This window comes from Hemiscyllium ocellatum, chromosome 15 (genome assembly GCF_020745735.1).
Source record: "Hemiscyllium ocellatum isolate sHemOce1 chromosome 15, sHemOce1.pat.X.cur, whole genome shotgun sequence".
NCBI classification, from domain to species: Eukaryota; Metazoa; Chordata; class Chondrichthyes; order Orectolobiformes; family Hemiscylliidae; genus Hemiscyllium; species Hemiscyllium ocellatum.
Genome location: NC_083415.1, coordinates 30,388,497 through 30,401,011, shown reverse-complemented (window position 1 = coordinate 30,401,011; position 12,515 = coordinate 30,388,497). Strand labels below are relative to the sequence as shown.

The following is a 12,515-nucleotide window of genomic DNA, read 5'->3' as shown; positions in this document are numbered from 1 at the left end:
CCTCTCCCCCTTCCCATCACTTCCAATCCTTTCCCGTTACTGGACCAAACCTGACATGCTCCCCCTTTCCCACTCTCTGCATCAGACACACATTCCACCCACTGCTCCTCTCGGATCAGTTCGTCTCTCCCCATTGGATTCACTTGACCTGAACACCCTTTTCCCCTATTGCTGGGTTGGAGCCGAGCCTCTGAAAAACTACCCCTCTGCTGTCAGATCCAATCACCAACAGATTTTCTCATTGTCAGACTCAACGTGACATGTCTGCCACCAGAGCCAAACTAACTTGATGTCCCCACAAGCCTCCTGCATGACTGGAACTGACCCAAATTGCTCAGCCACTGGAAAAGAAACCTCCAGATTGAAAACCCACCCTCCCTGACCCCACAGGATCCCGTTTCTCCCATCCACCTTGACCTACTTTAAACACTGCATCTCTTAGCTGACCCCTTGCCCATCTTGCATCCTGCCACCTTAGCCACTTGGCACCATGCCCATTTCCACAAGATATTCTATTCCTCTGACACCTCTCTGCACAGCTGGCAGCCTACCTCGCTAACAACTTACTTACCTGGCATCTCTCTTTGTATTAATTTGGCACCTTAACCTGGCTCTCTCCACCTTCCCCATCTGGAACCTTACTTACATGAAACCCTGACATTCTAACCACTTGGCGTCTACCCATCTGACCTCCTGCCCCTGGCACCCTAACCACCTAGCACGATAATATTCTCCCCAGCTAGCATCCTATTTACCTGGTCCTACCACCATTCCCCTACAGGGCTCGTACCTGCATAATGCTCTAACACTATACTTATCTTGTGTACATACCATTTGACAGCAGCTGCCAAAGTGGCTGTCAGGACTGTTACAGAATATGGCAATTGGGAAAAAAGAGACATGGTTTGTCTTCCACTGACAGTTCTGCACTATGAAAGAACCATCAGAACGGAAGTACCATTCTGAATTTTGAAAGGATGCCTGACATCTTTCCTAAGGATAGTGCCTGTGTGAGACTACCAGTCCTGAGAAAACCTGGCCTATTGAATGAGAGGGCTGAATCTTACCAGAAATCAGCTCAATGGCAACTTTGGCCATTTTATGGAGGGTTTCCCTTTTCAGATTGCCAGGTAACTTCTTTGACATTCCTATCAGGAATTGACAATAACTAGTCAATATCCAGCAGGTTGGAGAATGAGAAACAACAGAATAATGAGTGCGATGTAATAATGAGATGTTAATTCATTATAACACATGCAATTGATTGTTTGGCATGTCAAAGAATGAATAAGAAATCAATAATTCACCAAGGTTCCTCTTGCAGCATTTTCCAAATCCACAAACTCTACCACACTGAAAGACAAGGGCAGCAGATGCATGATGGGAGCACCACCATCTGCAATTTCCCCTCCAAGCCACACACCATCCAGATGTGAAACTACATTGCTGCTTCTTTGTAGTTGCTGGGGCAAAATCCTGAAACCTCCTACCAAACAACGCTTTAGGTGTTTCTGCCCAAAGGCCACAGTCACCCCAGAAAGCACCTCACTACCAATTTTTTGAGGGAATTAGAATGGGCAGAAAATATTGGCTTGGCCAATGATGTCCACACCCTATAAATAAATATATAAGAGAATAGAAAGTGATATTAATAAAATCACAGTTACTTTGAAAGTAGATTTTAAAGTAGTAAAGTACAATCAGAAAATATGTGGACACAAACTGTTCAATCTAAGAATGATAGTGTAGTGTTCATGCACTAATTAGTGAAGTAAGCATTCAAGGTGTCTCTGATCATTATGATTCCTGTTGATGTTACTTACTGGCCAATCAGATCTGAGTATAAAATCTGGCTTTATAGATCTTTTCTGTTTTGTTTTGCTTAATGCAGTGGTTTTTACTGAAATATAATTACAAACTAAAACAGATGTTCATTACCCGAAATAAATAATGATAAAATAAACAGAACAAAGCTAACAAAATATAACATGGTTTGAAAGATTTCAAAACAGAAAAACAAAGTTCCACCTACTCCCCAATACCAACACTTCACAGTAATTAAAATCCAGAGAAATTTTCCTTCCCAGTCCAATCTGTAGCTTTGACTTCACTGCTTGTTTTAATTTCCTATGCTCCTAGCTGTGAAGCCTTTTCCTTTGAAAACGCACAGAACTGAGAGCTTGGAGTTTTTCAGTCTTTTAATAATCTGCAGAGTTCTAACCAAAGACTCCTGATCTAGAAGTTTCACAGATTAATCTCCTTCACTAAACAACATAGTCCCCAAATTATTCTAAACAATCCCCTTTTAAAGCGAGATTATACTTACTTCTGACCCCAGTCATGACTCTTTTGAAATGAACCCAAAAGCTCTTGAACTAATTCATTCTCAAAATTCTTGCTCAATCTAGATTCTTCTCTAGCTAAATGTTTAATGTTTTCTTGCTAGCACTGTAAACCCACTCAGAAACAATGACATCCTTTAAAAAAACTGAAAGCATTGCAGTTGGAAATCAGTTACAAAAACAGAAATTGCTGGAAAAGCTCAGCAGGTCTGGCAGCATCTGTGGAGACAATACAGAGTTAACGCTCCAGGTCCAGTGGCCCTTGCTCAGAACTTCCTATAGAACTCCAGGAGGCTTTCAGTCACCAGTTCTGTAATACATAGTGGGGGGTTTAAAATCATGGTTGTTTTGAAGGAAAGATGGATGTATAGGACTGTTCATACCCAACAGGTCTCAAAATTAAGTATTTTTCATTCATCCAAGTTCCAATGAAGTCATGAAGAAAATCAACCCTTAATTGGATGAAATGCTAAAATGAGTTCTTGAACCCAATCCTATATTAGTTTAATCATTGTTTTTAACTATCAGTTAACTAGTACACTGTATACTGTCCAACAACATCAAATGTGGTTGCAGATTCTTTTACTATTTTAGCTTTGATTTGAGCTCACAAATTTAGAATATAAATGAACATGTCTCCTGCAGTTATCTTTATACAACTCATATTCAATTTTGATGGGTTTTGCTCGTATTATAATTTTCATCTATAAATTTTGACTGTGCTTTGGCGGTAATCAAGATGTCTGTTTCCAGTAGAAAATGGATCATGCAGCAATAGAAATATTTTAAAAAACACCTCTTGCTTACGTTAACTTATATAAGTTGAATAACTTATTTTTGTGGCCTGCTGTAAATGAAATAGCAAGATAACCATCAGCTTCAGTAAATGGGATGCAAATCTCATTCCATTTTACACTCTTCAACCCACATCTCAGCAGCATTGCAAAAGAGAAAACGAATGAGTGTATCCCTTGAATTTCTTTATTGAAATCAGGCACTGTTTTGTCATAAAAGATTTGATGTTTCTATAGGATATGTGTGCAAAGTGAAAGCATAGTTTTTACAATGCTAGCAGTTTTTATAAGATTGAGAGCTGATTAACTTTCCATTTGTGCGTTTGGATGACTTATATATGTAGCCAGGATTTTCCAACATACATTGCATAAAAATTTGAATTCAAATCATAGAATATGTGGCAAGCCTTGTACTTTAGAGATTACATTTAGATGAATCTTAAAAGAAGAGACAGCTGTTGAATGATTTGATAAAAGCATTATAGAGAACGGGGATGAAGGATCTAAAGACAGGGTCATCTTTGGTGGTCTAATTGGAGGGGGTTTCACAACAGATCAATACTGGCTGTTAGGTCATGGGTTGTAGGGCTGAAGATGATTATAGATAAGAAAGAGATCAAGATCCTTAAAGCACAAATAGGAGAATGAGATTCTAAATTGGAGATTCTGTAGCATAGATGACAATAAAGGTTTAGATGAACTTGAGCTGAGATAGGGTACAGAAAGCAGAGTTTTGAATGAACCACAGTTAATGGAGATTGGAGAATCGGTGGCTATCTAGGAGAATATTAGAAGGAAAAGTTCCAGTGGTGGTAAAAGCATGGATAAGGTTTTTACTTTGGTTGAGCTGAGACTTGAGTAACTGTATGTTATAGAGGTAAGTGGGCAGTCTTTAAAAGAGAGAAGTAGTACTTAAATAGGTTGCCAAGTTTATGAATGGACAGAATTTGTTCTGATACAGTAACAAGAGAGGAAGTTAATGTGAGGCATCAGAATTTGTGCTGGGAACCAATGATGAGAAATATGTGTTTCCAGTTTTGTAAAGTATTCAATATTGGATAACAGAGAAACTAGTCTCAAAGTATGGAGGCAGTGGATTGGATTTAGAGATTTATTTTAAAGGTAACTTCAACCAAAGTGCATTTTGAAGCAAATCCCATGTCTACTGATAATGTCATTAGCTGGAAACATCTAGATGAAAAGAAAGGAGGGAGAAATTTAGAGTCTAAGTGAACTGACTAAGGCACCATCATGAAAATCATTAGAAGTCCTGATACACCATGTTATAGTCCAATAGGTGTGTTTGAAATTACAAGCTTTTGGAGCGCTGTCCATTTATCAAGTGAAGTGAAGAGAGGACATCGGCACAGAATTTATAATCAGAGAGATCGAAAGATCATACAAATGGTGTGAATGGAGTGTCAACAGGCTGAGTAATAGGTGTCAACAGGTGATCAAGAGTGTCAGATAGTGTGCACAAAGTGTCAACAGCTGAACAACAAGTGAAGGAATGATTTATAATCTGATTAATTGAGGCAGAGAGATAATTACAAAAAAAAACTAAGGTCATGCTGGAGACAATCCAAATTATTGAAATAACATGATTGGTATAAGAACTGAGGGTCTAACCAAAGTAACAAATAACCCAAACCTGTACAAATTAATACAGGTAGAGAAATCATAACAAGTTATCAAGGTGATGATGTCAAAACAAAACAGTCAGGAAGGTTTTATTGATATAGAACCGTATGGTGTGGTTATATGTAATTCAAAATGAATCCAAGATCATGGCTGAGGCTGTCTTCATGGGTGCAGAATGACCTCCTCAGAAGACAGACGCAGGATATGCCCAAAAGTGTATCCTTTGTCATCCAGTACTTCTCTGGAGCAGAGAAACTTCATGTGCTAGCGCGGTGGCTCAGTGGTTAGCACTGCTGCCTCATAGCACCAGGGTCCCAGGTTCAATTCTAGCCTCAGGTGACTGTCTGTGTGGAGTTTGCATGTTTTCCCTGTGTTTGTGTGGGTTTCCTCCCACAGTCCAAAGGTAGACAGGTCAGGTAAATTGTCCATAGGTTAGGTGCATTAGTCAGAGGGAAATGGATCTGGGTGGGTTTTTGAGGCTTTGGAGGGTCGGTGTGGACTTGTTAGGCTGAAGGGCCTGTTTCCACACTGTAGGGAATCTAATGACAATAAACATCTTACTAAGATCATCCAAACAACTGCCAAACCTTAAACAGATTATTTTTCACAGTAAAGTGCCCATCCTTCAGGGCAACATTGACCATGACACCATACAACACTGTAAAATCTTCTTTATTGTCATGCATTGACCCAATCACCTGGATAACTTCTTATGATCTCCATACCTTAATTAACTTATACAGTTTTGGATTACTTGTTACTTTGATTAGATACTTGGCATGTGAGTCTAATACTTGTCATGTTATTTCAGTCATTTGATTTGTCTCCAGCAGCATTCATTTTTTGAATTATCTCTCTCCCTCAATTAATCGGATAGCTGATCATCCTTTTGCTTATTGTTCAGCTGTTGACACTTTACTCATACTATCTGACACTCTTATCACCTGAAGAGACTTATTATTCAGCCTATCAACACTCCACTCACACCACTTGTATGATCTTTTGATCTCTCTGATTATAAATTCTGTGCCTGTATGCCTCTCCTTACTTCACCTGATGAAGGGGCAGCGCTCCAAAAGCTTGTGATTTCAAATAAACCTGTTGGACTATAATCTGGTGTTGTGTGACTTCTGACCATATCCAGTCCAGTCCAGCCCCTGCTCCTCCACATCACGGAAAGAAGAATTTAATTAACCAGAAGTATAATCTGATTCCCCTTTTCAGAAACGTAATCCAGCAACATTCAAATTTTGCATATATCTTGATTCTATTCAAATTTATAATAAATAACTTCAAATCTTGGCTAATGTGTATGAGTTTAGCTAACTCAGGACACTGTGGCTTCATAAATCTATGCTCACCTTTTTTTTAAATCTAGGTTAGAATCTTTGCAGTCATGGCATTGAAATGGCTCGAGGCAAAGTCACAAATGACATACCATGTGACTGTGGTGCATTTCTTATCTCGTCATCCATGAGCTCTCTCTGCAGCCTTTAACATGACCAACTGTACTAGCTTTCTCAGTTGTAGCACTCACTTTAGTTATCTTTCTGATTATCGTCACAGCATTTCTAGTCACGGTGTTATTTTTTTCTCGCTGCATCTTTACCTCTAATATTTCTCAAAATCTAATCTTTCCATCATTTCTCTCCATCTGCAGGGCGTCCCGGATTAACAAATATCCGACTTGTGAGCGATTCCATACAGAGAGGTCATTTTAAAGATCCGACATATAAACATTTCTGTATATACAAACAGCTGCTTTCCATTGTTTGGCATTGTGTTCCCACTTGCAAACAAATTGATTTGTGAACAGGTTCCAGAATGGAATCCATTTGTAACTCAGGCACTGTTGTATATGTTTCCACTGGTGACATCGACAGCAGGTATCGACAGATTTACTTCCATATAGCCATTGATTGAGTCTGCTTGGCTACCAACCGACATGTTTTTTGCTTGGACTATAAATTATGATAATTTGAAATTTGACATTCTTGTGTTTGTTCTGTGCAAGAAGAGAAGTTCAGTGATGTTGGAGTGTTACATAAATTCTAAAGCAGGCAGACTATGTCACTTTAAGACATTATGACATGTGACATCCACTTCAGTCTGAGCAGTCAGTAATGTAAGTGCCAATCATCACAACAAGTACAATAATAACAGCTTACTTGCAGTTCCTGTATCCATACTCTATATACTAAGATCAGAACAACAGCATGTGCAAGTCTGATATCTTACAGCTCTGTAAATCGTTGGTGTTTTTAAATTGCAAGATATCTGTTTTAACAAGAACTTAGCATTTGTGGTATATGTTACAACAGTTCACATATAGGACCACTCAGACCTTATCGTATCAGCAATGATGTTATACTCAAGTAACCACATCAAACAATTTACTTTTCAGCAATACTGTATCTTGCTTTCTATTCTCTGTGATGCTACAGCAATTTAGAAACTCTTCAACAATACTCTGCAAATTGTTCACTTTGCTTAGTTCTGAGCATATTACCGTGATGGATAAGTGCATGAGCATTTTGTAGTAAGCTCAAACAAATCCCAATGCTATATACTGAGTTCAACACTCAAATCAATCTCAGATTAATTGAACACGGCTTCTGCAGTGCCTCATATCCATTGGTACATAATTATTCTGACAACAGTGCTGATGCATAAGTTACTTTTTGCTTTGTTTAATAATACAGAAAAGGAGAGCAAGCAATAGACAGTAAGTCAAAGGAATAGATGGAATCATTAATCTGGTGACTGCTTAGATTGCATTGCCTCCAAATAACTCTCAGAATAATTAACCTCAGCTGGACTGATTCAGCACTCATGTCATGGTGTTTATATTGACAATTCGATTAGTTCTAAGCACATTTTGGAACTGATCTGACCTCTAACTAACAGCACAAATGGAGCTGCAATGATAGTATGCAAAAACAGGTTTTGCAGTTTTTTTCTGAAATAGTACTACACCCAACTTGCAGCACTATTTTGTTAAAACCAAAAACAATCATGTTTCTCCTAAGAAGCTATAACATGGTAAATAAATTGTGTGGAGTTTAACTACTGATTTATTTTTATCTTGACTAAATTACAGGGGGTTGGAATGTGAAGTCTATTTTTTACAGGACTAAAAAATTGATGGAAATGTTTTGAAAACTTTTCATAGGTCTAAGAAAAATATTCATGGACTTAAATCAGGCAGAATGTATAGGAAGCAATCAATTTATCACTGCCTATTTTGTCACTCTACCAAAGCTGATGTTTTATGTTGTGGATAATAGGATGAACAATTAAGAGCAATATGATGTTTATAGTGCTCTGTCATACCACTTTCTGGTCTGACATTTACATAGCTTTACTCATTAACATCCAAAATACCAGTTGTAGCTTTGATGCTGGTGAAGAGTTGGTAAGAAATACAGCTCCTTGCTAATATGAAGTAGTCAAAATCTCACCAGGGAGTGTCTTGGCCCTTAATAAATTTTAATTAGTCATAAAAATGGAAAGTCCTGTCATAATGTAACAGGTCTGGCAGCATCATCAGTGGAGAGCACAACTAAACTAGCTTCTCAAATCCATAATGACACTTCCTTGGAACTCAGGGATCATATTGAACTCAAAACATTGACTCTCACTTAGTTGCTGCCAGATTTATTGGGTTTCTCCTATATCGCCTGTTATTATCTCAGATTTTCACATCCACAGTACTGTGTTTTTATTTAGTTCAAAGCCGAACTAAAATTGATGAGACCAATCCAAGCTCAGGTACCATGCTCTGCACCAACCTTTACTAGCATCAAGAATTAAATTCTCTTTCCTTTTTGGATTCATAGAATTTGAACGTGCTTCTCCAGGAAGAAAATCAATTAAAATTAAATGATATTAAAGAATACAGGCTGTTCTAGGCACTGTCCAAGATGTCTAACTATAATGTGAAAGCTGTTTCCCATTATGGCTGGCTATGTTCCTTTCTTCCCAGGATTGCAGAAATACATTCATTACCCCAATTTTCAATAACTTTTCAAATAAATTCAGATCAGTGAATGAAATAAACCAGACTAACACATGCTGTAAAATTTTCAATATACTGTACAGCTGGGTATCCAACTTTCACATATCTGTAAAGTACTAACACAGGAGGATAATAAATAATGCTCATGAGAAAGGAATTTGCAAAAGGATGTTAATAAAATGCTGCAACAACACCTCCGATCAGTGCTCATTTTGCCTATACAGATGAATTTCTGCTCAGCTGTATTGACCCAGTGATATACCAAGTGCCTCCCTAAAGCAGCCCATGTATATTTGTGTCACCTGCCCAGAATGTATGTACTTCAGGTGTCAATGGCCAATTTGAAAGTGAACAGTTGCCACCATATTGTCTGTGATTAGGTACATAAGTGGTGCTTAAAACATTTTTTGGATCACAAAATTAGATTTCCTCCCTATATTTACACAGGAAGCCAAGTGGAAAGGAACATTGCTGTTGAACATGAAAATAGAGCCACTACTTGTGCAGAGGCTTGTCCCAGCCAGGGATAGACAACGAGTTCCGCAGACTCATCCCTGTGTCAGCTTTTTTTTAGCATAAATATCCAAATGGTACTCCTACCACCAAATCACCATGATCTTTTTTTTGAAACAAGTAGATCATGTGGACGGCATGGTGGCTCAATGGATGGGATGCATGGAGACTTAGTGGGTGGGTGGCACGGTAGCTCAGTGGCTAACACCGCTACCTTACGGTGCCAGGGACCCAGGTTCGATTCTGCTCTCGGGTGACTGTCTGTGTGGAGTTTGCACATTCTCCCTGTGTCTGCATGGGTTCCCTCTGGTTACTTCCCATAGTTCAAGGATATGCATGTTAGGTAAATTGGCCGTGCTAAATTTTCTGGAGTATTCAGGGTTAAGTGCATCAGTCAGAGGTAAATATAGGACGATAGGGTGGGGGTGATGGGGGTGGGTCTGGGTGGCTTACTCTTCGGAGGGTCAATGTGGACTTGTTGGGCTGAAAAGCTTGTTTCCACACTGTAGGGATTCTATCATTCTACAATTCACACATGTCGGCAACCACCAGAAAGTAAGGGGGAAGTAGGGAAAATAAGTCTGCTTTTTAAGATTTTTTTCAAACTATTTTAGAACATAAAACATAGGAAAGGCACTTTGGCCCACGATGTTATGCCGAGGTTTAATCCTAATGTAAAATGTAATAACTTAACCTATGCACCCCTCAACTCACTGCTATCCATGTGCAAAATCAACCATTTCCTAATCATCATTCCCAATGATATCATTGCATACCTCTGGAGCAGGTGGGACTTGAACTTGGGCCTTCCAGCTAAAAGATTGTGATTCTACCTCTGTACCACAAGAACCCTATGGCTCTGCTCTATTTTCCTTAATCAACCTATTTAGAGATGCCCCAGAAGCACACAGAGACACAGGGAGAACATGCCAACTACAGAACCCAAACATTCCTGTTTCCAAAACCAGCATGCTATGCACTTGAGCCATGGTGGCTCTTAAATTTTCCAATCAACTAGTTCAAGAAAGCTGTTATATACCTCTGGAGCAGATGGATTTGAACCTGAGCCTCCTGGTCCAAAGGTATGGACACTAAACTGAACCATAAGCAGACCCACCAACCATTGGGCCATAGCTTTCTTTTAATAAAACTGAAGCAATTTTCCTATCAACCTGTCCAGAGATGTTACGATACAACTCTGGGATAGATAGGTGGGAATTGAACCCAGGCTTTCTCCAACTCAAAGGTAAGGACACTATCACTACACCACAAGAACTCACTATCATGGCTCATGTAAAGTTCTCAGTCATGAGTTCCAGCTGGACTGGTCATTACATGTTACCAAGGGAGCTCATACTCATCAAGCTTCACAGGGAGATTAATTAGTGATTCCCCATAAGCCTTAAAAAGGTTATCACACTATTTTCTTTGGCATTGTGGAGTTTGAAACGAGAGGCAGTTTTGTGAGCTCCTGAAGTAGAAAACCTACCCAGAATTCTGCAACATACTAAAAGGCAAGTGTAAAGTGTTTACACACCTTTAAATGTCACTATTAGGTGTATATTGTAAAGTATTTTTAATGCTGTAGTTCATTATTGGGATCTATCCTTTAAAAGTAAGTGACTTTTATGTTTGTTATGATGAGATATACGTATCTTTACAGGGGTGAAACTTAAAGTGCTGCCAATCATTGTGCACCTTGTAATCAGACGTGATGTGGAACCCCATGATTGAAACACCGAACACAGCAGCAGTCATAGAAGTCAGACATGTCCATAGGCTTGAAGTAACATTGTATGCATACAGATTTAGCTTCAAATAAAGAATCTGCATTATTGCTTTACCAATCCTTGTCATATGATATATGATTGGTACAGTTATGACACATAGAGAAATACAACACAAATGATCAATCTGTCTGTTTGTTCACTTGCATTTCCAATGGTGGAAGCAGAATTATGCAATGAAAACTGTTACAAAATGTGCTGTCAGCCTATAGTTTAATCTTTTCTATTATGATTGAAATAGCTCTGGTTAGAGGGAAGAAAACTCTTTTTGACATTTTGAAAGAAATTTACACTTGAAAAAGATCTAACTCTCTTACATTGATTGAGAGGCTTTCTGCTTTGAAATTGAAATGAGGATCTGATATTCTTTCCTGCTCAGAACAATCTATTGTTTTGTCAGCTATAGCCATCATTAATGCTTGAGTGAGTTACAGGTGTTAATGGGTTTTGGTACAGAAGGTACTCCATTCCACTGAGAATGAATGACACTTAAGATATTTTAATAGCTGATTGTGGTTTTTGATTTGCAGACACCAGCTAATAGGATTACAGGCATTTTGAGCTATTATTTATTGGAACATATCTTTTTCTCATGATCAAGCTACTGCTTCCAAATAAACCCGTTGGACCTGCTGTTGTGTGATTTTTAACTTTGTCCACCCCAGTCCAACACCGGCATCTCCAAGTCTTATTAGATAATATGTGGTTAGAAGGGTATCAAATATTTTCCATTGATATTTCATGCAATCTGAATGTTGTGCACAGTGGATCATGAGTAAGTGACAATGGATAGTATGGACGCATCAAGGTGGGATGAGCTGTCATAGAGAACCTAAAGGTGCATGGTCTGGCATTGGGATGGGTCAGTGACTGGGGAAGGTGAAGGATGAGGTCTCAGGGGCTCTTAACTACTGTTGGGAGCTGGAATTTCCATGTTGCAGAACAGAGGCAGGCCTTCTAACCACGCTACTTCCACGTTTACTCTGCTCACTTGCTAATCAACCTGTTAAGAGATGTACTGTATACCTTGTTCACTGCACTGCAAACATGCTCAAGTGTGAAAAGACAAATATAGTATGTAAAGTCACACATGTGTCAGATATGCAATTTGTGAATTGCAGAAGGGCACAGATTGAGTTTTTTTTGCAAGCCCAGAGGAAACCTTGGTCTATTATTCATAAGCAGCACCAGAATGAATGGAAACTTTTTTGGTAAAAATACAAAATTTTACTTTTCCATTCCATTTGACCATTTCAATTTCTCTAAATCAATTTCTTCCCTCATGCAATTACATAAAATCCATAGAGTATAATTAAAACAAGACACATACAATCCTCAGCTGTTTTAATTTGTCTCCCTTTCACTCCATGTCCCTCTCCCATGTGCACACGCTCAAATCCCTGACAGGTAGGGAGCAGCT

General features: G+C 38.8%; 1 long non-coding RNA gene across 3 annotated transcripts in view; it reads left to right on the top strand.

Moving 5' to 3' along the window:
• LOC132822922 (uncharacterized) overlaps positions 1 to 11,347 on the top strand; it is a 29,639-nt gene extending 18,292 nt beyond the window's left edge. For 2 of the 3 annotated variants that reach the window (XR_009645479.1, XR_009645481.1), the window contains exon 4: positions 10,972 to 11,347. This is a non-coding gene — a long non-coding RNA (uncharacterized LOC132822922). Of the gene's footprint in view, positions 1 to 6,437; positions 7,018 to 10,971 lie in introns of those variants that run through there. The other variant, XR_009645480.1, reaches the window with a different exon arrangement.
• Positions 11,348 to 12,515: the final 1,168 nt, after the last annotated feature.